This window comes from Pelodiscus sinensis, chromosome 1 (assembly GCF_049634645.1).
Source record: "Pelodiscus sinensis isolate JC-2024 chromosome 1, ASM4963464v1, whole genome shotgun sequence".
Taxonomy (NCBI): domain Eukaryota; kingdom Metazoa; phylum Chordata; order Testudines; family Trionychidae; genus Pelodiscus; species Pelodiscus sinensis.
In genome coordinates, this window is record NC_134711.1 from 153,434,660 (window position 1) to 153,454,987 (window position 20,328).

The following is a 20,328-nucleotide window of genomic DNA, read 5'->3' on the forward strand; positions in this document are numbered from 1 at the left end:
GTCCATGCTCTACAATAGTCTTCCTCTGTGTACTCTGTCAAGAGACTTCCTATCTGTGCTTCAGTGGAATGAAAACACTTCATAGCATCCCTGTGAGGCAGGGAAAATACTTCATAGCATCCCTCAGATGCCTTGGTAGTGGAGACCATGTAGGAACCTTACCTATATGATAGTTAGACTTAACAGTGAACATATTTTTAGCAACTTTTCTTGAAGCAAACAGAAACCATCTTTCCATGGCAAACCTTTAGAATTTAGAAAGTGTCAGAAGCGTATTTATCACTCCTGCTGTTTCTCAAGGACCCAACCACCATATTTTATATAATCTGTCAGGCTAGGAAGACATTAAAGTATGAGAGTATATTACTACTAATTCTGCATAATACTTTATGGGTATGTCTACACTACAGGACAAGGTCGAATTAAGATAGGCAACTTCAGCTACATTAATTGTGTGGCTGAAGTCAAAGTAGCTTAACTTGATTTTTAGTGCTGTCCACACTGTAGGAAGTTGAAGGGAGAACAGTCTTCCTTTGACTTCCCTTACTCCTCATGGAAGCAGGACTACCGGCATCGACTGGAGTGCCCCTCTCAGTTCAAATTAGCTGTCTTAACAAGACCCGCTTATTCAAACCCTGGAAGATCAGTAGCAGCAGATAAGATCATTCTCTATGGGGTAAAAGTACTCTAACAGAGCAAAAAACCTATAGAGAATAATCCTGCCTTAAGGGGGATACAGACTTTGTAGCCTAACAGGTATTTCTTCTCTGAGGATGTCCCTATGGGTGCTCCACTGTTGGTGCTGGGCTTGCCCCGGCACCGCAGAACAGAGATTCTTCTAGAAGCAGAACCCCGCCAGATGCGCTGCAGCATCTCGTGGCATTCGTGCTCTTTTGCCTGAGTGTGCAGTCCGGTCCCCGCCAGTTCCTCTCGACCACCTCACGCTGCAGACAGAGCTGCGCTCTTCTTCTCATTGACTCGTTCTGTCATGAGATTGCCCTCCTTTTACTTCTTAGTTTAGTTAATAGTTATCCTTCACAGTTCATTGTACCCCATTTTCTACCCTTCCTTTGCATGTTTGTACATAGTTAGACCACTACCATTAAAAAAAAAAAAACCTCTTCTGTAGCATATTAGTCACCGTGCCACCATCCCCCAGCTTCAAGAAATGTGACTCTTCCTGGGAGGCAATGCCTGCCTCAGATGGTCACCCATCCTGTATTAGGTGTCTGGGAGAATTTCACGTTCCCCAGAAATGCCTGCACTGCAGTAAACTCACTGCAAGGGCCAGAAAGGACAGGGAGATGCGGCTATGCATGCTGCTTTTTGATAAAGCCTTGCAGCCCCCGTGGCCTGCTTCCGACTCAGAGACTCTGCCGCCGAAGCGCAGAATCTCGCCTCCCTCGTCTGTATCGTCCAAGCGGCAGCAACCATATCCTATAAGGTCTCTGCCGGCACATCAAGGCAGAGTGAGCTCTGGGGACAAACCGGGCCCCTCCGGCACACAGAAGCCACGTAGTAAATCAATGGCGGCACCTAAGCCGGCAAAGACAAGGCACGCATTACAGCCCGCAGCACCGAGGGTAGCATTAGAACCCCCTGCACCTGGACCTTCGGCACCGACAGATATACCGGCACTGAGAGCGTCCCCGGCACCGGCAAAAGCAACAGCGCCGGCACTGGACAACCAACCAGCACCGACAATAAAAATGGCACCAACAATAATAACGGCTTGAAAGTAACAACGGCTCCAACAGCAACAACAGCACCGGCATTGCACCAATCTACAGCCCGCGCCGACAGAATTACTCCAGACATTCCTCCTCCTCGGAGCCATTCTCCCAGTAATCGTAAAGGTATAGTAGCGAGCGGTGCAGTGCCATCCCCATTTCCGCCAGTGCTGCACTCCCCATCTTACCACCACAGCCGCTATAGACCTCACCAATCTCCAGAACGTTTACCATCTTCTTTTCTCGCATCGTATCCCAACCACAGGAGACAACATCACCGTCATTGGTCCTTCTCACCTGCTTCCTCTGGAGTGCCGTACCACTGCTCCCGCTCACCACACTCCCCTTACATTGGGACAGTACCAGACCTACTTACTTGGAAAGATGCTCGCCACTCGAAAGGCTCTACCACCATGATCAACCACATAGCTATGATTCTTGAAGCCAGTCTTCATATCATCATAGATCTAGATCTCACTGATGATCCTGCTGCAATTCTGCCTCTTCTAGACAATCGCCAACTCTTGCCCCTCCTACTCCAACAGGGCGAGCCACATCTCCACCCCAACTCCCTTCGGAACTGGAGTTTGTTCACCAAGATGAGCCATCAGAAGTATTCCCTGTCGATTCCTCTTCTCCAGACGAAGCTGTCATTCCAGGGGACACTTCCCCGCCCGACGAACTCCGGTAGTTTCAGGATTTGTTTAAATGCGTCGTGGCGAGTCAGGAGATACCTCTAGAGGAAATAAAGGACAAACAACATCACCTTTTTAAGAATCTTCAGCCACAACACAGATCCAGATTGGCCATTCCATTAGATGAAGCCATTTTGGAGATAGCCAAGGAGATTTGACATACGCCAGCGTCCATGCCCCCAATGAACAAGAGAACTGACAGAAAATATTTTGTTCCCCCCCAAGGGAATGGAATTTCTTTTTAACCATCCTCAGCCAAATTCTTTAGTTGTTGACGCGGCACAACAGAGGTCGAAGACTCCCCAATACAAACAAGTGGGATCCGACAAGGACGTCAAGAGATTAGATTTGTTGGGAAGGAGAGTTTATACATCGGCAACGTTGATGCTGCAAATCGCCAACTACACAACCCACCTTTCCAACCACGTCTTCGACACATTCTCAAAACTAACCTCCCTGATGGACCGTCTACCCAAGAGGCCTATATTAAAATAACTAATTCAGGAAGGCTTCGCTTCGGCTAGGACAGCCCTTCAGATAGCGAGCTACATGGCAGATATAGCAGTCCGTTCTACCACTACCGGGATTGTTATGCAAAGGGCATCTTACCTTCGCCCTCTCATCTCTGCATTCATCAAAAGACTCTCACACTACTCTCAGGACATTGGGCACATTTAGAAGGCGAAGGTACACTCCATTCCAATAATGTAATGACTATCCATACATTAGACAACAATGATAGCAGCAGCAAAGGAATTTCGACCACCAACGCTCGTGCCAGAAACCGCAGAGATGCCAGACCATAAAAAAACAGCGCGCAGACCTCATCCAATAACAAGCAGCAAGTTTGAGGTTTTGGTCAGGGGCCCGCGAACAGTCCTCCACAGCAGCGATGCTCATCACACCCTACTTTTTGACCAGCGCTTAAAGCCATTCTACCATCAGTTGCTCAACATCACTACGGACAAATGGGTGCTGGAAATTGTTCACTCAGGTTACACCATCCCTCTAATCTCTACTCCTCCCACCACCCCTCGTCCCCTGTCCCTCTTCAGGGACCCACCTCACGAGGCACTCGTACCCGTCGAGGTCAGTCATCTCCTATTGTTGGGAGCAATGGAACCAGTGCCAGCCGAATTCAAGGGCAAGGGATTTTACTCCCACTATTTCCTCACCCAGAAAATGTCGGGGGGATGGCGCCCCATACTAGACCTCCACTGTTTGAACAAATTCCTACGCAAGCAACGATTCCGGATGATCCCACTAGCTGCTATAATTCCTGCGCTATATCGCAACAAATGGTTCACGGCCCCTCGACCTCCAATATGCTTACTTTCATGTGTCAATCCATCCAGCACACGGAAGATTCTTAAGATTCATTGTCGGCACAGACCACTATCAGTACAAAGTCCTGCCATTCGGCCTCTCCTCCGCCCCCAGGGTATTCTCAAAAATCCTGGCAGTGGTTGCAGCCTACCTCCATCGTCAGGGAGTGATTATGTTCCTATATCTCAACGACTGCCTTCTTGAAGGCCGGACGGCAGCTGAAACCCTTCATATGATCAACATTATCTGATGAGTTTTTCAAGACTTAGGACTTCTCATCAACAAACAAAAGTCCACTTTGAAACTGATGCAAGACCTGGAATTCATAGGAGCTCGACTGGATTCAACAACAGCCAGGGCCTACTTACTTCTACAGAGATTCCAGGCTATCCAAGATCTCATTCATATCATCCAAGACAGCCCCACGGTGCAGGTTTTCACCTGCCTGAGACTTATGGATCACATGGCTGCCACCACCTACGTTGTTCACTATGTCAGACTACATTTCTGTGCTCTTCAACACTGGCTGACACTGGTATACAGTCCTCCAGACATGACCTACACAGACCCATGACTCCTCTGCAATCCGTACTTCTATCACTTCTTTGGTGCACGAGCCATACAAACCTTCTCTCTGGTGTTCCGCTCCAACAACAGCAGCCACAACACCATATCACCACCAATGCTTCTCTTCTCGGTTGGGGAGCACATATGGACTCAATCTCTGTGCAGGGTCAATGGTCAATGTCAGAAGCTCACCTCCACATAAACTTTCTAGAACTGCGGGCCATCTTCTACGCTTGCAAGTGTCTCCATGCTCACATTCAGGGCACGACGGTGAGAATCCTCACAGACAACATCACAGCCCTATACTATGTGAACCGCCAGGGCGGCGCTCGATCCCGCTCCCTCTGTGCAGAATCAATCCGATTTTGGTATTGGTGCATTCGCCACAATGTAACACCTGTGGCATCCTACTTACCTGGAACTACGAATGTTATAGCGGACTTTCTCAGCAGACACTTTGCTATGGAACACGAGTGGGAACTACACAATGACATTCTCCACGCCCTTTTTCAATGATGGGGGTTTCCCGCGATAGATCTCTTTGCGACCTACTGCAACAGGAAGTGCCACAAGTACTGCTCCCGAGTGGGTTTAGGTCCTGGATCTCTAGGAGATGCCTTCCTTACCAGTTGGAAAGGGCCTCTCCTATATGCATTTCCTCCCACAGCCCTCATTCCCAAGGTTCTGCAGAAAGTGAAATCAGATGGAACCACACTCATACTGATCGTCCCAGCATGGGCTCGCCAGCATTGGTTCCCACTCCTCCATCACATGTCCATACACAAACTGTTCCAGCTCCCACTTCACCCGGATTTCCTCACCCAGAACCTTGGCTTTCTCCGACACCCCCAGCTTCAGACCCTGAAACTAACCGCTTGGCTCCTAACTGGCCGAATCCGTCCAAGTCCCTGTGCTCTGAACAGGTGAAATGTATCCTCATCCACAGGAGACAACTAACAACTAAGAAAACTTACCTCTCCAAATGACACAGGTTTGCAGCCTGATGTGCCACTAGACGACAGCTCCCGGACTCAATGGCTCCCCCAAACATTCTTGATTACCTAATCCACCTGAAACAAACAGGACTTTCATTAGCATCCCACAGAGTCCATCTGTGCATTTAGACAACAGATCGACGGCATCTCTCTCTTCGCCCACCCGACCACAAAGTGTTTCCTTAGAGGCCTTACAAACATGAGTCCACTGCTTAATCCGGTATGGAACCTAGATACTGTCCTCGAAGCCTTAATGGCCCCACCATTAGAACCGCTCGCTACTATACCTTTACAATTACTGACGATGAAAATGGTCTTCCTATTAGCCATTACATCAGCTCGTCGGGTCAGTGAGTTATCTGCCATAATGGCAACACCCCCATATACTGTTTTCAATAAGGAGGGGGTAGTTCTCAGGCTCCACTCTACTTTTCTTCCTAAGATAGCATCTAGCTTCCACGACCATGAGCCAATTGTTCTTCCGGTCTTTCACCCTAAGCCTCACACTTCGCCACAAGATATGACTTTCCACACGCTCGACGTTCAACGGGCCTTGGCCTTCTACTTAGACCATACCAGACCATTTCGACAAACTGATCGGCTAATTCTCTCCCTAGCTGATAGATCCAAAGGCCAACCCATATCTTCCCAACGAATTTCTAAATTGATAACTGACTGCATAACAGAGGCCTATGCCTCCAATAACATTCCGCTCTCAACTCGCCCTTGCATATACTTTACAAGGGCTATGGCTACCTCCATGGCCTTCTTCAGGGGAGTTCCCCTGATAGGGTATGTCTACACTCCAGCGCTATTTCGAATTAACTTAATTCAAAATAGCGCAGCTACACACAAAAACTATTTCAAAATAGCATTTTTACTTTTTTTTACCATTTATCTAACAAGTACCTTCTTTTGCTCCATTAATCAATTAGCAAGAAAAATTAACACAAAGATGTTAATAGACGTGTGAAATTAATACATTTAAAGTAAGCAATTATTCCATACCACAAACTAAAACATTTCTTTCTCTCTCTCACGTGTTTATGTATTTATCCCCATCAAGCTGGTAGAAGAAAATATTGAAACTCTTCAAAACAAAATAAATTGCCTGCTGGTATTTCCATTTACCTAGTGTTTCAATAAATTGTTTTGCTAAGAATAACATTTTCATCTCACTTAATCATTATTCTTTGAAAAAAATGTTTCCCTTTAGAAAACTCAACACTTTTTGCCACCATCTTTTGATGATTTATGAACTTTACAATCCCTGAACTAGTAATACTGGAAAGTATGTTGTTTACTCGAAGTATAATGTTACAAAGAATGTCAGAATTTTTTCAATGTGAATGATGTCTAGGCTACCAGGTTATATCTTCTTGATATGAATAAGGTCAAAAGCACAATTAACAAATAAATTATTTATATGTAAGTGAAAAGGGTCCTGTGTATAGCTTGGCTGAAATATATTGTTTCATGGTTCAGGAATTTACAATATAAATCAATTTATCTTTAACTCAGTATAAAATAATGACAACTTTTTATGAAAGTCTGACAGCTAGAAGAAGGGAGTTCTCTAAGACAGTCTGAAGGCAGGGTTTTCAGAGAAAAGTTGACTCCACTTTTAACTCTGAATTTTCATCTAATTTCTTCCTGAGCAAAGCAGCTAGCAGCTTTCTGTCCCAATCCTGAAAACTTCAGTGACATTACTTATGGGCATGACCCAAAAAACCACAGAGTTCAATGTGAGTCCAATGTACAATTAAGGCCTGAGGCCTCTAGGGGCACCAGTGGTCCCCAACCTTTTGGAGCTGCTGGGTGGCCAGGGGCAGGGCCGCTTATGCGCCACACGTCTGGGGGCAGGGCCGCTCATGCACCACGCACCTGGGCCTGGCACCGCATGCCCAGGGCAGGGGCCACGTTGTGGACCACTGGTCTACACTATAAATTATTCTGAAATAACTAAATTCTGCTTAATAACTCCTGATTTTACAAAATCGAAATAGTGTGTTCCCACTACAGGAAAACCTTGAAATTAGTCTGAGGCAAGCTCCATTAATGTGGATGCGCTACCTCAACTTAGAATCCCAGGAAGCACTGGGTAGTAATTAGTTCGAGTTACTCTGGGGAGTAGTTATTTTGAAATAGCAGCACTGGCGCATCCACACTAATGCTATTTTGAAATAACTGTTTTGAAATTAGCATGATTCCCTGAGGGAAGCGAGAGTACAGATTTCAAAATAAGCAGCCTGTTATTTTGAAATTATGGGCTTGTTAGTGTGGATTCTCCACTTATAAATTTGATGTAAGGGGAGTTACACCTGGGTTAGGAAAGCACCTTCTTACTACTGATGATTTATCTGTAAATGGAATGCAAAAGAAAGATTCAAACCAGCACTTCTGAAACACATCGCCAAGACTGGAGACGCATTCATGGCCCAAATTCAGTTTCAGAGGCAAATGTCAAAGGCCCCAACATCTGGAAATGGTTTGATTCAGGTTTTTGCTTTTATCCCATATCTAATCAGTTTTTAATCACAGCAAATGCACTATCTAGGGTAATGATTTCCAGTGTGACTTGAACCAATTTCATGTGCAATTTTGTACATTGGTCTTGTTTGACTCTTCTGTGGACATGGAATCTGTGTACTATTCCAGATACAGATACTATTCCACATCTGTATACTATTCTGTATTTCATGTCCAGGATTTGATTTCATCTGTCTCAAACCAGTTTCTTTTTTTCAGCTGCTTTTCATTTTAAACTGCATGCTTCATTTTGAAATTGAGATTGTACAGCACCCAGCTACACATGAAGGGGCTTTAAATAAATGGAAACAAGTACTTAAGAATGTTTACTTAGGTCAAACTGGCTTGTTTTGATTACATCAAACACAGAACAGGTCCCTTATAGTTTTATTACCTAAAGTTGTAATGATAATCTCTTGCGAATGAGAAACACAATTTGCTGGAGTACATTTGGATTTCTGACACAGGATCTTAACAGGATATCTGAGTGATTCCTCTCAAATCCTCCAGAAAATGTCACCTATCTCAAGCAAGTTAAAGGTTATGTAATTCCTGTATCAGCTCATGTTTTCTGTCACCAAGAGGTTACAGAGAGAGCAGCAGGGACTGCAGCATTCTGTAGTAAAAGCATGTCACATGACTGCTTTTCAGCTGTGGTGTGCCATCAAGCTCTACCATGTCATTGCTATCTTGTGGCATATCCTTCAACTGAATGGCAGGTGTGATGTGCCTTTCACTTCAATTATATGCATGCACAGAGTGTTGTAATCAGCTCTGGCATTCCATATAAGCATTTTCTACTGTGTTCTGTTCTTTCTCTCTGCTCACTTAGAAGATAGATGGAGCCATTTTTGTCATCCCTAATATCTAATGGTTCTCCTTATGACACCAAATTATTTTTTCAATGTGAAATGTCTTTGATTGTGATGTATCTTATCTTTGGAGAGCTAAATACTTGTTTCAGTCAAATAAAAACATCATTTGAAAGGCGTAATGCATACAGAAGCTGGTTTATACTATAATTTTATTTTTAAAAGCTTAATTACTTAGAGTTTCGAGGATCCATATGATCTTTGCAACTGTTTGCACTGTGATGTGTACAGTAAAATAGATAATTATATTTCAATAATATATGTTTATATAGAAATGAGATATTGACCATTTCATTCAGACAGGGCAGCAAAGGCTCAGTTATTTCACCCAAAGAATAATTGCATTCTTGAGTGGCATTCCAAAAGGCAGTATTTGTGTTATAGCAAGTTGGGTTAATAATGTCTCTTCTTTATAGTTCCACCATTTGAAACTTTATTTTTGCCTTTTTGGTAATATTGCTATACTGAGAAAGACATGGACTCTTAGTCAGATCTTAACAATCCTAGCACTCCACTATTATCTGAAGGTCTAGCAAAGTTCATCATTAACTTCCTTCCATTAGGACAAAATGCAACATTTCTTATTTTCAGTCATTCAAAATAGTATCATTCTATCATCTCTATTCCATAATCTCTTTGCTGTCTTCCTTTAAAACTCCATGCTGATTTGAAAGGGATTTCCCCTCACTTACAAATGTTCTAATGATAGAATCTGAAAGCTATGGTAGATAGTTATCCCACCATATGTTCCTAGTCGCTCGCTCGGGGCTGCATCTGTTGAATATTTGCTCTAGAATGGTGTCAATATCAACTAAAAAACAATTGGGACTAGAGTTTTCATAATAATTATTCTCTACAGCCGTAGAATCAGCCTTCTATTCAAAATTCAAAAAGCTACCCATGAATGTTTATGGCTTTTGTTTCATTTTTTGATTGAAAAGTGGAAGCAGACTATCATTAAGGTGTAATATAAACATGCAGCATATTGTACTAATTAATACAATTTATTTATCTGGTCTTTGCCATGAGGATTTTTTAAAATATTCAAAAAGACATCAGTACATAATGTCTTAGAAATTAGAAATCCTGTTCACAAATAATATGTCAATATATTATCTTACAGAAACACCCTGCAAACATTCTGCCCTACAGATCTATTGCACTGCAGATCTGTGATCAGCCTAACTGCAGGAGCATTTCTGGATGTAGTTTAAAGTGTTGGCATTGATCCACAATCTTCTAAATGGTGTAAGGCTTTCCTTCCTGGTGGCAGTTGTGGCCAGGAGCTGTGGGCCCCTGTAAATCACCAGGCCTCAGAACAACTGTCCCTTTTACCCCCTTGCTATCACCAGCTCTGCTTTGGGTGCAGGAGAAACGTAAGACAGGACTATTGGAATGTTTATACTTTAGCTAATGAATGGACAGTTTTTAAAACAAGCCAGTAAAATAGCATTTAAATAACAATAGAACCCACTATTTGTTTTCAGTTGAGGGGAAGGAATGGTTATATTTATATGAATTAAGTCAATTTCATGGTTACTCTACCTTTCTTTCTGTAGAGGGTAGAGTTACACCTCTCAGCTTTTTATCAATTTAGTGATGGTCTACAGTACTGCTTAAACCAACGTCACTTGTGACCTGCCAGGGTGTAAAAACAACAAGGGATGTAAGTTAAATCCACTGTTCTGTGCACACTGTGTTATGTTGGCAGGGGACACTCTCCAATTAGCATTGTGCATCTTCACTGGAGCTACTACAGTGCTGAAGCTGAATTAGTGTAGCTGTGCCAATGTAACATAGCAATGTAGATATAACCTAAATGTAGAGTAGGGAAAGATTATGGATAACAGTATTAATTCACAGACCTCATAAAGAGAGCACTCGATGATAGCACTTTCTTTACCATGCACTAGCAAACAGCTACAAATCATATGAATATTGTTACTAATACTCCTATTTTTTCCAGTAATTATAAGCAATATCTCAAAAACATAGTTGCCTCATCCACTCCCACAGTAAAGTGGCACAGTTTCTTAACTATGGATTTAGAGGTGGTGAAGAGTTCAAATAAAACTTTCAGTCTGAATGGAAAATTAAGATGTTATCCCTCTGTGTTTTTGTTTTGTTTTGTTTTACTTTCTTTGTATTACCTTATTTCAAACACATAACATAAGTGGAAATGAAATGAAAGCATGAATGCAATATAATTAAATAATGGGGTAAATGTCATTAAATGAGAGTTTTGGTTAGTTAAGAACCACTGAAATTGGCCCATTGCATATTACTTATATAACACCAAATGTGTCCTAGGTAACCCTGTAACATAGCTCTGAGGTAGGAAACTGCTGAATAACTTCATGGCCACTGCAGACACTTATTAAAGGAGAATGGAAATGTATTTAAGACAGGTAACCCTTGTTTTCTTATTTTAGATAAAGTAAAAATCATTTTAAATGAACAAATGTAAGCGATCATGTAAGACTTATAAAATTCAGTAAAAGGAAAGTTTTAATTTGATTGCTTAGAGAACCTGTCAAAGAAAATGTCCCTTGATTCAACTAAGCTTTTAAGTATATGTTGCATTTAAGATAAATTGGGATGGATTTAAGCACAGTTCTTAAATTAAGAGTGTGATTAAGTGCTTTGTTGAATCTGGGTCTATTTGTGTACAATTGCAGCTTGTCTTTTTGAGCACCAAATTCCCTAAAAGAGTATTTTGATACTGGCAAATTAATGAAAATTAAAAATCTTAATTTTCAAAGTATGTCCCACAATATTTCTATTTCATCATAATCGGTTTCCATTAGCTCTCCAGGAATGTTAATAAGCCTTAAATTACAATAACATTTCAATATACCATTAGTGTCTATTTCAATTAACCTAACCCTTAGCAGAGTTTATGCGAAATTTTATCTCACCAATTTAAGCTTGATGTTTAATAGCAGGATTTGCTCTTTTTTAATATAATTTTATTTAATTAAATAAAATTACCACCCAAAAAAGAAGAAAAAGATCAGCTAACAATATACATGAGCATAAGATATAAGAATATATGAATGTGTGCTCTTCCTAAAACTCATTAAAGTTGAAGACAATTAGCGGGATGATACCAATTGTAAATGAATAATTGATTTTTATTAATAACTGATCATTTTTGTGTTGAAGTTCACAGTTGTTCTTCCGCTTCTCAGTAGGGTATGTAAGGACTAAAGTTAAAATTTCTCCCTTCCCAGTCATGATAAATTCCCTCCCTCTACAGTTCCATACATTCAAACTTCAATGGACCTAAATTATAGCAATTGCTCTGCTTGAGGAAATAAGTAGTCTTTCACGTAGCTAAGGCTTTGAACTACATTATAAAGCAATGTAAACAACTTTATTTGTAATAAGAAACCAGTGCAATTTTACCATCTGTAAAATGGGCATAACTACGTCAACCTCTTTTGAAATCTACCAAGGAATCGTGCTAGATAATATAATAATTTATAGCGATTTATTATTCAGAAAGCTAATCTCTGAATGTAATGGCAAAAGTGTCCAAAAATTGGGCTGTGGATGTCTGTCTGACCTATGACTTCCAGTCAGCCTTGCCCATGTGTGTTGCAATAAAGCATTCTGGAGGTAACAAATGCTTGTATGGTTGTGATAAAGGTTCTTATCTTAAAGAAATAATGCATTTTAACCAAACACAGATTAAATAGTTATATTTACCCACCAGTACTACCTACAACACTAAATTGTTTCTTCAGCTTGTGTACTATTTTGACAAAGGAGGGGGTGTAGACACCTTTAATTATGGGGTAATGAACAATCCATGGCTGAAGTGCTTCTTCAAATATCTTATTACTGTCATAACTAGATTGACCTTCAGACAGTTCACCTTCACTCAGATCCCAGTCTTTGACAAGTACTAAGATAGCAGAACGACCACACTTAAGCTCTGTCTATGCTGGCAGTGGCACAGAGGGTACAAAACCCTGTATGCATTGCTCCATGCCACAGTGAAAGGCAGGCAGCCTCTGTGTGTCAGTGGAAGGCTCTGGCAGGGGCCAAGCATAATGGAACAGCTCCAGCAGCTCTCTGCTGCCAAAGCCTCCCCCCGCCCCCGTCCGCTTCCCTGCTGGCAGAGCCTTTTCTGTGGCAGGGAAAGACTCCAGCAGTGGGAAGGAAGTGGGATGCTATGCTGCTAGAAGTCATGTAGATGAGGGATGCATTATTTCAATGTATAGAGTCCCTGTAGGATCCATCTCCAAAGTTTCTTGTGCATCTTAACTTGCCTCAGCAGCGCCTCTCTGTTTGCACTTTTGTTATCCATGCTGGCAGAGGTGCAATGTGTGTTCTCTGCATCCTGGCAGAAGATTTGGGCAGTACAGGAATAACCCCTATGATTTGGATGTAAATGAGATAAATCTGTGTGTCATTCACATGCTGTTACTATTGTAGTCCAAATTTTCTGTAGCTTCCTCAGAGGGCTCACATAAACTGAATAGGAGGGAGACTGAACAGAACATTATGGAACCCTAAACAAGGGAGCCTTGAGACTTTGTTGAGTCTCTCTCAGTTGGGATCTCTCATGTCATGTCTACACCACGCAGAAGTCGAACTAGAACATGAAAACAGCCATACTGGGTCAGGCCAATGGTCCACCTAGTTCAGTATCCTGTCTGCCAACAGTGGCCAATCCCAGATGCCTCAGAGGGAGGGAACACAACAGGTAATCCTCACATGATCCCTCCCCTATCACTCATTTCCAGAACTTCCAGGGTTCAATTTAGCAGGTCTAGTGAGGGGAGGGGCTGGGGTACCAAAGGCAGGTTCTGGCCAAGAGACTTACTAGCCAGCAGCCAAACCAGCCCGCCTGCAAAGCTAAAAGCTTGCAGAGTTTAAAATGTTTCCGCCTGGCTTGGCCATGTGCTTGAGTGAGTAACTGAGCAGGAGGATTGTGCTTCAAGGGTGCCTGTTATTTAAACAGGCAGCTCCCACTGGCCAGTTTCTAGCCAGAAACTGACTAATGGGATTGTGCTGGGGGTGGGAACAGTGTCTCAATCTTCCCTCCTCCCCTCCAGACTTATAAAGAGAAAGCGCCCCACAGCTGTGTTTCTGAGCAGTGTGCAGGCTATGGACCAAGTAGGGGAGCCTGCCTGGGGCTCCCCAATACCTCTGCAGGCCAGATCTGGCACCTTGGTGGGCTGGATCCCGCCTGAGGACCGTATTTTGGTGTAGAAGGTGGACCTTGGTTCTAAGCTTATGGTAAATAGAATGGTAACTGAAGAGACCGAGTATCACAACACTTGGGCTGCATCTAGACTGGCAAGATTTTGCGCAAAAGCAGTTGCTTTTGTGCAAAATCTTGCCACCTGTCTACACTGGCCGTGAGTATTTGTGCAAGAACACTGACTTTGTAATGTACAAAATCAGTGGTTCTTGCGCAAATACTCCGACGCTCCCGCTCAGGGATAAGCCCTCTTGTGCAAGTATTCCTGCGCAAGAGGGCTAGTGTAGACAGCTACGTTAATTTCTTGCACAAGAAATCGTCTACACTGGCACGGATGCTTTGCGCAAAGGCACATACCAGTATAGACACTCTCTTGCGCAAATACTTTTAACGGAAACACTTTTCCGTTAAAAGTATTTGCGCAAAATCATGCCAGTCTAGATGCAGCCTTATAATGATACCATGCAGAGGAGGCAGTTATTCCTTTATCTCTGTATTAATCAGCTGTGTCACTCTCAGGCCTCTCTGGGATAAAGTTACTGTGAATATCTGATACTTCCACCAAGCCAAATCTGCTTATTTTCCTAGTAAGAAAGAGACGACCATGGATTATCATCCCCTGGCCTATTGCATTCTCTCTCAAACTGTCACTAATCCACCAACCAAGAGGTCATGTCTATATGTTCTGCCAATATATTTAGCATGGGACATCTCCCAGTATTTTTCAAAGGCATCTTCAGAGCCGCCTGAATGTAACAAAAGAGTCATTTTTATTTAAATACATCCAAAAACTACTCCAAAATTACTTTTATTGTTGCAAATCAAAGTTGCAATAAGTTTGACTTGGCTCATTCTATAGTATTTTATTTACTTTAAACACAGCTGAAATCTCTGCAGAATGCTGTAACCTAACAGTATGAATTGGGATTCTGTTTTATTGGCTGACGCTTTAATGCAAATACATATTAAAATAATATAATGAAATACTGTATTACCACTTCTGAAATGGCACAGATTTATATACTACTTTCAGAGGTATCCTACAGATTTTCTTTCACTTATTTAATTCACACAATTCTTCAGCAAATTCTTATTTATAAAGTATCTCTGTGATTTTTTGACCTATGTAAAACCACTGTTTAAAGCAGTTTAAGTTCAAAAACATCCATCTCTACCTCAGCCACATATGTAAAATTAAGTTAATGATTCTTTCAACCTTGCCTTTAGATTGTAAACTCTTCAAACCAGGCTCTTTCTCTTACTGTACATTCACACAGAGTCTTGGACAATGGGTCTCTAACATGCTACTGTAATACCATGATAATTGCTCTCTCATATGCCTAATGTAAAAATCCTTAACCATATCTCACTTTGCCTTCAATATTATTGGCACATTGCCATTTATTTAATAATAAAGCCTACATTTTCAACATTTCTAATAAATACATCCCTCATATCAAGAGCTAGTTTTAGCTTCTGAGAAGTCTACTCTAGATAAATAAGAAGCATGTTCCAATAATTTCCCATAGAAAAATTTAAATTTCCAAGTATTCACAGTTTAAATGTGGGCAATAAATTTAGCAGCGGCACAATAATCCAGTTGAACAATAGAGAATCTTGTACATTTTTCATTGGGGAGTATTAATGTTTCTTAGGGAGGTACCTTTATCTATCTGATACCCCAACTGTTCACATGTCCCTCTGGACCTGTCTCACCTTGGATATGAGCAACACATTGGGAGTAAACAGATCCTTTTACCGTAGTTAGCAGCTCTTCTTGAAAATGCTGATGTAGCAAGTCGGGGCAGACAGATCTACAAGGAAGTTTGTAAGGAAGAAATAGCAATGTTGGAACATGAATCACTGGATTCATTTGCATAGTTCTGCATGAGGCTAGATAACAAAGCAACATTGATTTCCTGCTGATCCTCCTCCCCCCAAGTTAATGAATGAAATCTACTCTTATTAAAAGAAATGGCTGCATCAAAATATCTGCTATTACCATCAATGTAGCAGGAAGAAAAATTGCTAAGTAGGACAAATGTTAGGATTTGAGGCAACTCCAATCATAATTGCCAACCCTTCTGATTTAGGATGCATGATAGCAAATTTATGCTAATGGCACTGCATAATATTGAAAGTCTGCTATTATAACCTTTTTTTTAAAATGTTCCCTATTAACATTAAATGGTACTTCTTAGGATATGTCCACACTACTGAGCCTATCTCAACATAGCCTCCTATTGCAGGTGCAAGCTAAACCAGCAGAAGTTTTTGTACTGTTGGAAGAACTCCTTCTCTCTGGATGACCAGGACCATATTCAAGGGAAGTCAATCAAAATGACCATCTGGGGTGCCAGGCTTGGGAGCTCAGGGTGCTGCTTTTGTTGTTAGCGACAGAAGGGACAATAAAATGCTTGAAGTTTTTCAAGTACCGGTATTCCACATGGGGATTCACTTTTCACTAACCACTTAAAATGATCTGATCATTTGTAGAATTTTGTAGAACCTACCAAACTTCCTGAGAGCTACATTTTCCTCCAACCTTCTAGAATGTTGTCACCCATGTTCTCGCAGGTTTATAAAAGGGACAGTCAGCCAGTAAGCTATAAGAATGAGCTGAAGAGAGGGTTCAGCTGCAATATTATGACTCTTGTTTTACTGTGTAATTGTGAAAGTGTACTTGTGTTTTAAGACTGGAGGAGTGCAAGTAGCAATTAATAAAAAGTGGGGGTGCATAAGGGGCCACTTGTCCCCCAAAACTGAGGAGGGGAAAAGAGTCAGATCACATCAGTTGCTCAGGCAGCCTCTGGGCAAACTGCCTGGGAAAGAGAAAAGAGACACAACAATGCTTGAGACAGAAGTCCCAAGGGCACCATTTATGGGGGAGTTAGGGGATTTGTAGCCGCCCTCAGTGTTTGAACCCCTAGATTTCACACTTGAGTTCTGCTTAAAGTGCATGCCCCAGCTACAGAGGCAGCTTTTAACTGCAACAGAGCTTGTCTTACTCCCAACTTTGCCTTTGGGATGGAGTTTGTAAACAGAAGGAGGCAGGGTGATTAACATAACAAAAGGCTTTTCACTCAAGTAATTGAAGATTATGTAGATGATTGTGAATAAATAGTGGTGGGTTCCAGTGACCTGCAGTTGAACCAATTCTATTCAACTTACTGATAAATGATCCTGGAAAAGGGGTAAACAGTGAGATGGCCAAATTTGAAGATGATACAAAATTACTTAAAATAGTTAAGTCCAAAGCTCATTGCAAAAACTTACAAAGGGATCTCACAAAACTGGGTAATTGTGCATCACAGGGCCAATGGAATTCAGTGTTGATAAATGCAAAGTAAAGCGCATAGAAAAATACAATCCTATCTATACATACAAAAATAATGGGGTCTAAAATAACTGTTGCCACTCAACAAGAACAAGATCTTGGAATCATTGTGGATAGTTCCCAGAAAACATATGCTCAAGATCTTGAATCTTGCACGCAGATCTGATTGCCTCATCTATATATATATATATATATATATATATATATATATATATATATATTGGATTTGGGAAACATACAGAAAGGTTGGCAGACATGATTAAAGGTAAGGAACAGCTTCCCTATGAGGAGCGATTAACAAGACTGGGACATTTCATCTTGGAAAGAAATGACAAAAAGGTGAGGGGCGGGATATGTTAGAGGGCTAGGAAATCATGAATGTTGGGAGAAAATAGAACAAAGAAATGTTATTTACTCCTTCACTAACATAATACAAAAAGCTCACCAAATGAAATTTATAGGCAGCAGATTTAAAACAAACAAAATAAATTATTTTTCATAGTCAACCTGTGGAACTCTTTGCCAGGGGATGGTGGAAATTATAACAGGGTTAGGATTAGGGTGCAGAAGGGAAGGCGCAAACTCCTACAGCCTGCACTGCTTCCTCTGGCCTTCCTAATCTCCTGAGACATCTTTTTTGGGGGAAGAGGTGGGGCAGAAGTGAGGGTGTGCAAGGGTAGAGTGAGGGCAGGGAAGATGTGTGGGCAGGGCAGAGCAGTGGGCAGAGCAAGGTCAGGGATGGGGCAAAGCATTGGTGACGAGAAGCAGGCTTGGGACAGAGAGAGGTTTTATCTGCCCTTCCCCAGGCTGGTAGGGGGGTACTTGGTCCATGTCCCCTCTGATCTCCCCTCACCAGTAAACTCTAGATGCCAGAATGTCTATCCAACCTCTGTCTAACACAATAATGTACAAAAACAAAACCTCTTACTTCCTTTTGCCATACTTAACACATAATGTTTCATGACTGGTTAAGATTGCAGAACACATATTTTTGCTCTCCCTAGTACTGTTTTCTGCCACAGAAAATAAAAAACATCCCTTAAGAAGCCTTCAAGACCTTAGTACAGGAAGCAAAAAGCTCAGTTGCAATTTAGTTTGCAGCAAGGGGCAAATTTAATGGGAAAATACTTGATAGAAAACAGAACAACACAGACTGGGCTTTAGGCAGCTGCAATCATCCTAGGACAGAAGAAACTGGTATGCAAAGCATGAATGATAGAAGTAATTACTAAGGAATAAGCAGATTTACCTAAAGATAAGGACTGAAAATACAAGGAAAGTGATGCAGCAATGTCTAGTTTTCCTGGTAACATAAAAGAGCGTGATGATAAATAAGAATGTGTCTCATGAAAAGGAGAGTAATGACAAAGAAAAATCTGATTTACATGAAAAGGACAGAAATGATAAAGAAGTATCAGCTTTGCATGATGACAGAAACAACAGTATGAAAAACTGCACTGCACAAATTGACATGTTAGGTCCTACTTTATGGCCAGTAAACCTAAACTCTGTCAATATTGATCATACAATTTTGAATGGGCTGGAGAAAATTGAGGAGATGATGTTTCCAATAAAGAAGCAGCAGTGACACTTCTCAAAGACACACTGCAAACGAGTGCTTGTGAATGGTGAGAAACTGAATCAGCATTGGATAGTTTACGCAAAATCAACTGGCAAAGCGTTCTGGTTTTGCTGCAAAATATTTAACAAAAATGACAAAATTTGTTACTTATGCTCTCTGGGTATAATTACCAGCATAATTTAGCTGATGCTCTGAAGCAACATGAAAAGTCACCTGGCCATTTTACGGTCTACTTCAAATGGATGGCGGGTGAATCTAGGCTCTGAATAAATGAACAGACACAGAAAACCAGCATGCTATTAATGTAGACACCGAGCTTTGGAGGAACATGTTCAAGCATCTGATCTCAGTTACCCTCTTCCTTGCTAAGAATAATTTAACTTCCTTGGGCTTGTAGGGTAAGATGTTCACTGAACATAACAGTAATTTCCTTGGTTTGGTAGAGCTCCTTGGGAAATACAATGATGTCATGCATGAGCACCTATGCTGAGTAATTCCTAAAGAAGCTATGGACCATTACTGCAGCAAAACAATTCAAAATGAATTGATTGACCTTATGGCAAGGAAGGTACTTGATAATATACTGATGCGGTTCAGCAAAGCGAAGTACTATGCGGTGATAATGGACTGCACTCCCTACATTAATCACAGGGAAAAGATGTCATTTACACAAAAATTGGTTGATGAGGATGGCTGTACCCAAGTAAAGGAACACTGTGTGTTTCAGGTCAATGGATGACTCAGTTGGAAAAGACCTAACCGAAATGTTTATGAATGGTTTGAATGAGAATAAAATAAAACTTCAGGACCTCTGGGACCAAGGCTATTACAACAGCATGAACATGAAGTGAAGAAACAATGGCATCCAGGCAAGAGTCCTAGTACTGAATATAAGAACTGTCTTTGTGTCTTGTGGCTATCATTCCCTCAAGCTGGTTATCTCAGATGCAGTAGCATCTCCTTTAGATTTAGTATCTCTCTTTGGAATATCGCAAAGGATATATGTCATGTTTTCAACATTAACAATCAAGTGGTATATGGAAAAGTTACAAATCTAATCTTGAGGCAGGTAAGTGACACTTGCTGAGAGAGGTGCTTTGACAATGTAAGGCCAATGACGTAACATGTCACTAAAGTTTATGATACCTTGATGGAATGGGTTGAATTGAGTAAAGCCAAGGCTGTGATCCAACAGGAGGCAGAAAGCCTGGCAAACCAGATCATTGACTTCAAATTTCTGGTCTTAGTTGTAGATTGGCATGATATCTTTTCCCCCAACTAAGTGTTTTAAGCAAGACAGTACAAACTCAGTCAATGGATATCATGACCATTACTACTTTGAGGAGAAGTTGTCTTGATTTTGTTGTGACTACAGAGACAATGGATTTGAAGATGTCATCACTGCTGCCAAAGAAATGGAGGAAAACTCAGGAGTTGAGCCTATCTTCAAGGAAACTTGTATTCATCAGAAGAAGAAAGA

General features: G+C 41.4%; 1 long non-coding RNA gene across 2 annotated transcripts in view; it reads right to left on the minus strand.

The window, feature by feature from the left end:
* Nucleotides 1-20,328, minus strand: part of LOC142819644 (uncharacterized) — a 33,650-nt gene that overhangs the window by 1,323 nt on the left and 11,999 nt on the right. The window contains exons 1-3 of one of the 2 annotated variants that reach the window (XR_012897506.1): nt 10,260-11,152; nt 5,293-5,388; nt 2,107-2,466 (exon numbers count right to left, since the gene is read on the minus strand). This is a non-coding gene — a long non-coding RNA (uncharacterized LOC142819644). Of the gene's footprint in view, nt 1-2,106; nt 2,467-5,292; nt 5,389-10,259; nt 11,153-20,328 lie in introns of those variants that run through there. The other variant, XR_012897505.1, reaches the window with a different exon arrangement.